Source organism: Podarcis liolepis (assembly GCF_965112155.1).
Source record: "Podarcis liolepis genome assembly, chromosome: 10".
Lineage (NCBI taxonomy): Eukaryota > Metazoa > Chordata > Lepidosauria > Squamata > Lacertidae > Podarcis > Podarcis liolepis.
The window spans coordinates 21,065,406-21,076,505 of NC_139562.1; the positions used below are offsets into that span (position 1 = coordinate 21,065,406).

An 11,100-nucleotide genomic window follows, 5' to 3' on the forward strand; every position below is an offset into this window, starting at 1 on the left:
GCTTCGCAAGACGAAAAAACCGCTAGACGAAGAGACTCGCGGAACGGATTAATTTCGTCTTGCGAGGCACCACTGTACTGTATCTTGATGCTGGAGCAATTAAACAAATTGTAGAAGTGTGCCACCCTATGCCCATAATGATTTGCTGCTGGAAAAAGGAATCTGTGCACCTACCTCAGTAATGCTACACTGCCTGGCAGAGGCGTATTGGTTCATTTTTCTTTATTTTATTTCATTAACTTTATAAGCTGCTGAATTGTAAAAACAAACCTCAAAGTGGTTTGCAAAAAGACAAGGCAATAAAATCGAGACGGATTTTACAACCCTACTGCAAAACATACAAAAGTTAGAATACTAAAACAAATTAAAGTCACCTCAACTTTCTAAGCCTCTGGGTAGGCTTGTCTAAACGGGAATGTTTTTAGCAGGCACCAAAAAGAGTATGTTGAAGGAGCCTGTTTAATCTCAATAGGCAGGGAATTCCAAAGTGCAGGGGCTGCCCAATGATCGAGTTCTTACAAATGTGGAATGAGAATTATGTGACACCTGTAGTGCCAATTTTGTTCATCTTAATCAGGCATAGGCAAACTCGGCCCTCCAGATGTTTTGAGACTACAATTCACATCATCCTTGACCACTGGTCCTGTTAGCTAGGGATGATGGGAGTTGTAGTCCCAAAACATCTGGAGGGCCGAGTTTGCCTATGCCTGATCTAAATGGCCAAGTGGGTACGTGTAAGGTGTTCTTGCACCTGGAGACATCAGGGATTGAGCCTGGGACTTTTGGCATGCAAAGCAGATGCTCTGCTTCTAAGTTACAGCCCTTCCTCTTAATAAGGACTGATTTAAACAGGAACGTAAGATCATCTTTGGTTCATCTAGCTAAATATTACACATACTGACTGGCATTGGGTCTCCAATGTTTCAGAGTGGGTTCTGTCCCAGCCCTACCCGGAGATACTAAGACCTTCTGCATTCAAGGCATGTGCTCTACCACTGAGCCTTTCGTCCTTCTCCACAGTTAAAGGCCAACCTGGATAAATAATTTCACTTAGCAAATGTGCAGATCCCTCTGGTGAACATTGCCAATCAAATACCAGTCAAAACCAAAGTATAAAGTGTGTGTGTGTGGGGGGGGAGTCTTCAGATGAATACCACCCAAGGAATTTGGAAAAATACCAAATCACTTTGCATAAGACCAGTGAAATTTCCCCAGAGGGATCTGCACATTTGCTAAGTGATGTGTCGCTGAATACCAGAGTTATTGCTCTGCTAAGTTCAAGAAAGCTGGCAGAACAAAGTCTCCTGTTCTGGAATAAACAGAAAGTCTGGTGTGGCTTTGGGAAGGAAAGCACAACATATTTCAGCTATTGTTACACTTTATCATCCATGTATGTGAATTGCAAAACAAACAAAAAAACCCAGAACTTGAAAAAGCTGAACATGTTCCTAATTATTGTGGAGGAATGATTAAACTATTTGCAAAGGGAAACATTGCCATCTAGCTTTCATTGCCCAAAATGTCATTGTGCTAGGTTTATTTCCAAAGTTTGCTTATATCGAATACTGAAGGAAATATAAGCATAAAATGAAAGGGGTTGATGGGAGTTGGAGTCCAAAAATTCCCTGAGAGTCACAGGTATATAGCTGGATGGGAAAATGTTCAAATTTGCCCCCTGCAGATTTGAGATTATGACTCCGTTTCTGTGGTCATTAAATGAATAAAGTATCACCACTGAGAAAAACCCACTAATGTGGATTTCTGGTGCCATCTTGTGTTTGTTTTGTAAAATTTCATTATTCAACAAACTTGAACGAATTTCTAACAGCTAAGACAAAACATGACCATTTTGATACATAAGTTCTGTTTATCAGCTGTATTAACAAACAACTTCCTCTGTGCCCTCCATTGACTCATTCAACTTTGTTGAAGTTCCATTCAAAAATGGGAGATTTGTGGAATGTAGTGGTGGAACGAAACACACACACACTTTACTCGGTCATCTGAAAAATGGCATTGTTTGTCATTCTACAATTACAAAAAGCTTTTATTTTTAACAAGTTTCTTGATTGGGACAGTAAAGCACATTGTTAACAGAAACACACACACATATAATTATAGTGATACCTCGGGTTAAGTACTTAATTCGTTCTGGAGGTCCGTTCTTAACCTGAAACTGTTCTTAACCTGAAGCACCACTTTAGCTAATGGGGCCTCCTGCTGCCGCTGCGCCGCTGGAGCACGGTTTCTGTTCTCATCCTGAAGCAAAGTTCTTAACCTGAGGTACTATTTCTGGGTTAGCGGAGTCTGTAACCTGAAGCGTATGTAACCTGAACCATATGTAACCCGAGGTAGCACTGTATAGGATAGATTCTGAAGCTGAGGCTCCAATACTTTGGCCACCTCATTAGATGAGAAGACTCCCTGGAAAAGACCCTGATGCTGGGAAAGACTGAGGGCACAAAGAGAAGGGGACGACAGAGGACGAGATGGTTGGATAGTGATCTCGAAGCTACCAGCATGAGTCTGACCAAGCTGCGGGAGGCAGTGGGAGACAGGAGGGCCTGGCGTGTTCTGGTCCATGGGGTCACAAAGAGTTCGACACGACTAAACAACAACAGATATGCATAGGATTGCATGGCTTCAGTTCTGGTCACCTTGCTTCCAAAAGGCAATTGTAAGAATTGGGAAAAGTTCTGAAAAAGAACCACCAAAATGATGAAGGATGGCTCCCTGCTTGTGGAATCCTCTCCCCCGGGAGGCTCACCTGGCACCTTCATCATTAGGCAGCATTCAAAATATTCCTCTTCTTCTAGGCCTTGGGCTAACTTTCTATGGATTTTTAAACTGGGTGTGTGTGTGTGTGTCTGGGTGTGTGTATCATTATGATTGTTACTGTTATGCATTTTTGTGTTTTTACATTGTAGACCTCCCTGTGACCCGCAGATGGTGGTACTGTTGTTGCTGGTATCCGTCTGTCTCCAGAGACAATGCCGTGCGCCTCTAGGGGGTGAAGTCAAACCACTGCGCCAGCAGCCCCCAAGTAACTTCCTCCCCAGGATGCAAGCCTGGGAACTGCGTGTATGGAGGTCTTGGCCAAGCAACGTAACGGAAGCAGCTCGGTCGGCGCCGTAAACTGAGCTTAGCCAAGCGCCACCTTCGCCGCTGAATCATCAGCCTGCGCGCGCTTCCTTCCCGGAGCTACGAGGGCAGAGGGAGGAGGAAGCGTGGCTGCCTAAGCTGCGCGCCGCCGAGAGCAAGGAGCGCCCCGGATAGGGCTCCTGAGAGGCCCGTCTAAAGGTTCAGCCAGTGAGGGAAGCCGGAGTTGGGTTGGGAGGCGGGTACCCGGAAGAGAAGAGGCTCAGTGCTGCGCGCGAGGCTCTCCAACTGGAAACGGAGGGGCGGAAAAAGGCGGCTGCGCGCAGGCACCATGTTTCAGTTTTTGGTGAGTCTTTTCCCAGGGGCGCAGAGGCTGGGTTGGCTTGGAGCAGGGGTGGGCAGGCGTCAGGATCGGAGGTACCCTTTGGATCTCTCTCTCTCTCTCTCTCTCTCTCTCTCTCTCTCTCTTGCTCAGATCCCCCAACCAGGGACGAGCGCAAAAGAGCACATAGTTAGAATGGGCACAGATCCCCGTTTTCAGCTCCAGAACTTGAACTCAACTCGCGGTGCATTCAGGGGAAAGTGTCCCCTCGGTTAACTGTCTTCCTTTCATTAGTTGGGAAGGTCTCTCTGTCGCTGCCACTGTAAAACAGAGTGGGAGTCAAGAAACTCTTACCGATTTGCTGTACATTAGTAGGCCACCCGGATTTCGACCAGTTGATTCCGCGATCTACTGAGGGCAGAGGAAGAGAGGCGAATTTGCAGTCACATTGGGCTACTAGAAGAGAAATATGGTGGTTATGCCTATGAAAGACAACCCCCACATTTTAAATGAGCAGAGGAATAAATTAAGGCATCGAGAGTGCAAGCCTGTAAGTGGGAGTAAACCCCAAGAAAAGCAGTGGGCTAGGTGTGTGTAAGATTGCACCGTAAAACATTTATTTGGGAGTGCGTCCCTCTGACTACAAACTTCTGAGTAGATACACAAAGAAGGTTGTGTTGTGAGCCTGGAAACTTATATATCCCTTCCCAAGCCCAAAGTCTGTTGTTGTTGTTTATTAGATTCGTTGGTCGCTTTTGTCTTTCCCAAGCCAACTCAAAGCAACTTACAAACAAACAGAGACAAAAACAGAGGCGTCTAATGTTTCCCCATCCCAATTGTTCTAAGGATGAAAGCTTTCTCCTGACCCACATTTGTGGCAGCTGACAGCAGCTCAGTAATATGGCATCTATTTGGTAGTGTCTGTAAACTGCTGTTGTAATCACACTGTTCAGTAATTTCTCAGCATCATTTCACATGGGTTAAGTGCTCTTCTGTTCCACTTACGAATCATAAGGGCGGAATAACTGCTCTGAGGAAGGTCTGGCCAGCCTGATGTTCTCTTTCCATTAGTGATGCCTCTGGAAACTCACAAGCAGGGCATCAAGATGGCAGCCATCTCCCCTTGCTTGATCCTAGCACCTTCTTGATACATTCCTGGGCTTATTTTGTCTTTTCAAACACAATCAAGCTGCTTTCCCACACTGTCATCTTTGTATGCCCTCTGCCTTAAGCTATCTATTGCATGCAGCCTGACAACGCCTTCCAGAGGCCGTACAACCCCTTAACATATCTCAGAAAACAACACTGGTTGTTGTTTTAAATAAAGCCATTTAAATGTGTCCTGTATATATATTGGAACTATTGGACCGGTGGGTCTCCAGATGTTGCTGAACTCATCAGCCCCAGTCAGCATGGCCAGCAGCCAGGGATGATGGCAGCTGTAGTCCAACAATGTCTGGAGGGCTATACATTCCCCACCTCTGCCCTGCTGGTTCCTGCAGTAGGCTAGATCATGCCTGATGTGTTCAATATCGCATCTCAAAACTGGGTGCTCCGCCATCTTAACAGTGTATTCCTCATTATTGGGGACCAACACAATTACTAATTGCCTGTCAAATTTCTCCTCGGGATTCCCTGGACTTTCATCCATTTGGGGGCCTATGCAGTTTCCTTTAAGATTGATGCAATGATATCTTTGCACCAGTTTTGCTTTGGTGCTAGCTCCTGATATTTGTTAATGCATTTTGACATATTTATCCCTGTGACCTTTCACACAGCCAGGCAGTTTGCTGGGCCAGTGGTTGTTGGTGCCCACAACATACCAGAAGATTCCAAGTTGTGGGTTTCCTTTTTTTCTAGCTGTCTGTAGAAAAACAAGATACAGTGGTGCCCCGCAAGACGAATGCCTCGCAAGACAAAAAACTCGCTAGACGAAAGGTTTTTCTGTTCGCGATTTGCCTCGCAAGACGAATTTCCCCTATGGGCTTGCTTCGCAAGACAAAAACGTCTCGTGACTTTTTTTTCTTTGACTAAAAACAAAGACATGTTTTGTTTATAAAGTTAATTTATTTTCCCTTAAATTTTTGAGCTGCTCTTTACAGTATGTGTGACTTTAAAGAGCAGTTAATAAACTGTTGTTGTACCAAATTTGGCTTTGTTTGGACTTTTTTTGACCATAGGAACGCATTAATTGATTTTCAATGCATTCCTATGGGATTTTGTGCTTCGCAAGACGAAAAATTCGCTAAACAACAAAAATTGCAGAACGAATTAATTTCGTCTTGCGGGGCACCACTGTATTAACTTGTCCATATCCAAAGTTCAACTCGTTTCGTGCCTGATAAGGTACATGCCTTCCACTCTTCCCCTGTTTGTTTCACTGAGCTGCTGCTGCAATCCTAGACCCACGTACCTGGGAATAAACCCCATTTGAAATCAGTGGGACTGAACAGCATAATTCTGTGCATGTCGTCTCAAGTCCTTCGGGAGAGGGCTGTTGTGCTCTGGTCCTGTTTGCTTGCAGGCTTCCTGCTGGCAACTGGTTGCCCATTGAGAACAGGATGACAGAGTAGATGGACCTATGGACAGATCCAGAAGAGTTTTTCTTATGTTTCAACCTGGATGTTGAATTAATTAAACTTCAAATTTCTAAATATGGTTTCAGAAATGTAGTCACACCCTCATGTGGATAGGTAAATCAGCCACATGTATCGGTGTACTGCAAATAATGTACAATCATACCTTGGGTTACAGACGCTGCAAGTTGTGCATTTTTGGGTTATGGATGCGCTGAAACCCGGAAGTACCGGAACGGGTTACTTCCAGGTTTCGGCGCATGCGCAGAAGCGCTGAATTGCAACCCACATGTGTGCAGATGTGGCGCTGCAGGTTGTGAATGCTGCAGGTTGCAAACGTGCCTCCCGCATGGATGACATTTACAGTCCGAGCGTCCACTGTATTACATATATATTAGCAAATGCAAATCTTATGCACATTGGTGTTCTCTCTTGCTGTTTTCCATGATGCATAGTTGCTACCCTATTGAAAAACAACTACTGTAGCTTAAATAAATCTAATTTCTTATATCTACCTTGCACTGAAGTTCCTCGAATGCTGCAACAGAATTTAAATAAATATAGTAGTTTAAATTATGTTGCTGCATTCGAGGAACTTCAGTAATAGTTGCAAGGTAGATATAAGAAATTAGATTTATTGAGAATAAGTTTAATTATGATAAAAGCGTGTACTGGCAAAAAGTAATATGAATTTGAAATATGGAATAGATGGGAAGTTGGGTCTTTAGTGTTAAGACCAATAGATATTGTTTGCTAAGAAAATTATGTGTCTATGATTATTTTTGTAATTTGTGTGTAATTTGGTATTTGTGTGTGTTTTTTTCTTCTTGTATAAATAAAAAACTTTTTTTAAAAAAAGAAAAACAACCACAGTGGTGCCTCGCAAGACGAAAAGAATCCGTTCTGTGATTCTCTTCGTCTAGCGGTTTTTTCGTCTTGCGAAGCAAGCCCATTGACGGATTAGCGCTATTAGCGGCTTTTAGCAGCTTTTAGGGGCTTATCTGCTGATCAGATCAGCTGATTAGCGGCTTAGAAAAAGGGGGAGGGAGGGGAAAAAACCAGCAGGAACTCGCAAGACATTGTCGTCTTGCGAAGCAAGCCCATAGGAAATTCGTTTTGAGAAGCAACTCCAAAACGGAAAACTCTTTCGTCTAGCGAGTTTTCCGTCTTGCGAGGCATTCGTCTTGCGGGGCACCACTGTACTGCTTGCTCTAGTGCCGTGTTAAAAAGGAAAGGTGGGATGCTGGAGACGGAATGGTTTCTGGCCAGGGCATCTGCACCAAGAGCTGAACAACTTTCCAGCATTTTCAAGTGAAACAATGAGAACCGGAATCACAGACTTGTAGAGTTGGAAGGGGCCATGAGGGTCATCTAGACCAACCCCCCTTTTGATGCAGGAATCTTTTACCCAACATGGGGCTGAAACCCATGACCCTGAGATTAAGAGTCTTATGCTCTACCGAATGAGCTATCCATGGTCAGTAGAAGTCTGGATGTCTGCTGATTGGCCATTATAATCCGGGCAGGCCAGAGATTCCCTGCAATCACCTGATTACTCACCCTGTCAAGATCTTCCATAACGGCTCAGGATACTAATCCTAGCCACCCTTGAGCCAGCCACATAAGCACTTTAAAGCCGTTTCTGTGGTCTTAACTGTCCCATTGAAATGAATTGTCCCACTGAAATTGAAATACGTTCTTTAATTTTACACTGGATTGTTCCTGCTGTATTCCTGGGACTCCCTTGGGTAACTCATGACACCCCTGATTCTTACACTTCTTGAAATACAATGCCACACAGATGTTTGCTTTCTGAGCTTTGGCTATATTTTGATCAGGCATTAGTAAGGTGCATGTAAAGTTCAGAGGTTCGTGTGTCTCTTTTGCAGTAAACATTAGGACCATGGTCCCATAAACAGAGCCACCGGGTCTCTTATTGAAAGACATTCTGTGTGCTTGAGCAAGAAGCAACAGAACTGCATTCTTATTCCACCCTTCCTCCTGGGAACTCAGGACACAAAAGGCCATAGGTCAGTGGGAGAGAACAATGTTTTGTATGCTGGTTTCTAGTTCAGTCTTTGGCACCTCCACATACAGTTGGGAGATATACCTGTCTGAAACCATTGAAAGCTACTGCTGGTCAGCATAGATAGACCATACTGAGCTAGATGGACCAGTGCTCTGACTCAGTCTAAGGCAGCTTCCTATGTCCCTGCCACAATCCTGTGAGGTAGATCAGGCTGAGAGTGAGTGACTGGCCCAAGGCAACCATGAGATGATCCTGCTGGATCAGGCCAGGGGTCTACCTAGTCCACCTTCCTGTTCTCACAGTGGCCAACCGGATGGCCCAAGCAACATAATCTCAACATAACCATTAAAAAGGATTCCTGAACTGATGTACAAATTGCGAGACAAGGAGAACTGTGACTTCAAGGAAGAATGGGAACTTTATACAAACTATTTAAAAACACAACAAAATGAATTGGACTCCTTGGCAAGTTTTGAATAAACATACATAGAGTTACTGTTGATAACATGGTAGACAGATAATGTAAGGATTTGTATAATTTTACAATATGCAGAGAATAATATATGCTGAGAAATCAGAGAGAGGAGCTGAGGGACGTCTCTGGGGGAGGGGAGGGAGTGTTTGGTGGGGAGGGGGAAAATAATGAATATGTTATGGTTTGATATGTTGTCATGTTGAAATTGCTAATAAAAAAAAGGATTCCTGAAAATACAGGGAAGCAGCATCCTCTAAAATGTGCAAGAGTTCCGTGGAAGACACATAGGGTGGCAAACTGATGCGCAGTAGGTTTTTGAAGTTTGGGCAATCTGTGCATTGGGTGTGGCGGCACATTCCCTTTGAAATGCGCTCCCAGTGAACATCAGATGAGCACCTAGTTACTGGCATTTAGGCACCTACTTTAAACTCATCTGTTCACCTAGGCTTTCCCTGGGAGGTGATCTTACTATCTTCTTGCAGCACAGTTTGGAAATCACAGGCCTACAAATCAGCCCCCAGGCAGCACATCTGTCTGTCCATTTTAATAAAGTTGCTCTGTGTGGAAGGTCTACATGTTAAAGTTCTATTTTTCATGGGCATTGTATGTGATGCTCCTGGTGATTGTGGCTCAGAGACGTGGTTAGAGAGTCTTGCAACCTTTAAAGCTACTTTCTCTAACCAGGTTCCTCCAGATGTTTTTTGGGACTGCATCTGACCATTGGTCATGCTGGCTGGCTTTGATGAGATCTGTGGTCCCAAACATCTGGAGGACAACCAGACTAGGGAAGGCTGTTGCAAATGGCATCCTGTGTCCATATTTAATTCCAAGTCCAGACTTTTAATTAAATTATTGCGGGTGTTTGTGTAATTTTACAGTAAATCAGACTTTAATTTGTTTTTCTCTTTTATTTATACAGCTACCTAGCTCAGATGGTGATCTTTGTTGAGAGTCGGCCTTTTGTTATTGTTGCTATTGATTTTCTTTTTTTAATGCTTCACAATCCAAAGCAAAGTCGGAATCGTTCGAAGGACGTCTCTTATTTCTCTGGCGTTGTCTCTTATTCCTCTGACAAAACGACAGATAAGACTCGCAACAGAGAGGGCATCCTTAAGTATTCTTTGATGGAGTAGATGTCTGATGTTCTCTTGCGTTGCAAATCCACAATAAAAATCACTTCTGTAGAAGACTTTCTGATTAGTGTCTGAGAACCGGAAGAATGGAAGAGGGAAAAGCTGACATATTCAGCCTTGCCTTCTCTTCCCTGTTTTGGTAACATACAGTGTCGGGACTCTGTTCCTTCCTAGTTAAGACTGTTGCAGGCAGATAAAGGGATAATCTCATAAACGGGGCTTTTGTTTTTCAAAAGAACAAAGTAACTATGTGCTTTTTTAAAGGACTATGCATAAAATTAGGATAACTGTGGGAAGCCCTATACATTCCAGCCAATGTTTTGCAGGCCTCACTTGGCATGCAAATTGCCGATTGTCAAACGGGCTGCCAGCTTTTCCCCTCCTAAGACTATTTAAATCCACTTGCAGATGCCGCAGCAAGTAAAAAGTACTTTAAAATATCGGAAAATGAGCTGTGTGTAGGCCCCACAGGGGGAGGGTATTTTGCTTCAGGAACTGACCTTTTATGAACTCCGAAATAAATGGGCCAGAGTACATGGTTGCCACTACCCTAAACTCTGAGGGTGGGATTCAGTGTTGTGCTGTGATGAACTTTCCATCTGCACAAAGCATCGCAGCTTGCCAGATAGAAACACCACCCCTCTCCCCACCCATAGGCTCTGTTATCAGGCTTCACCTGACACAGAATGCCACGGAAGACAGAATCAGGATGCAAGATGGCCTTAACAGAATGGAGAACTGGGCCAAAACTAACCACTGGCTTGATCTAGCTGACTATTCATATGTTCTTAACATGAAGATAATGGACCCCTGCTAGGTTGGCAGGAGCAGGAACTGAGCAACGGGAGCTCACTCCGTTGCGGGGATCCGAACCGCCGACCTTCTGATTGGCAAGTCCTAGGCTCTGTGGTTTAACCCACAGCGCCACCCGCGTCCCATCAACATGAAGATAGGCGTCCCATCAACATGAAGATAGGTGTGTCCAAATAAACCAGATGTCAATGAACAATAATTCCCCTCTTCCCTGGCTGCTGGGAGTTGTAGTTCAGCCACATTTGGGTGGCCAAAGTTTTCCCCACGCCTAAAATAGACAGAGCCAGCTGAGACCATGTTGTTCTCATATAGATATTTGATCTGCGGTTAGCTTTGCCCGTTGACATGCTCCAGCAACTGCCTCAGAGCAGTCAATTTTTCCGACCACCAATCGATGGAATGATGCCGGTACGCATTTTATGTTCTGTTGGCCTGAAAGCAAAGGGGGAGGGGGGAAGGAGGAGTGAGTGGGTACGGCTTTTGAGATGCAATCTGTTCCCACACCACACCCCTCGATACCCGCAAGTACATGGCAAGCGAAGCAGGACACTGAGGTCTATAAATCTGTTTTCTAAGAGTGGAATGGTAAGCATGACTGTATTGGAACCAAGATAAATTAGGACAGATGTACCGAAATGCTGGATGGGCAAGGA

At 44.4% G+C, this 11,100-nt stretch overlaps 1 long non-coding RNA gene across 1 annotated transcript; it reads left to right on the plus strand.

Annotated features, from left to right (window-relative positions):
- Positions 1 to 2,989: 2,989 nt before the first annotated feature.
- On the plus strand, positions 2,990 to 10,431 carry LOC310687239. The gene is made up of 3 exons (XR_014516318.1): positions 2,990 to 3,445; positions 7,887 to 8,027; positions 9,421 to 10,431. It is a non-coding gene; the product is annotated as an uncharacterized lncRNA (long non-coding RNA).
- Positions 10,432 to 11,100: the final 669 nt, after the last annotated feature.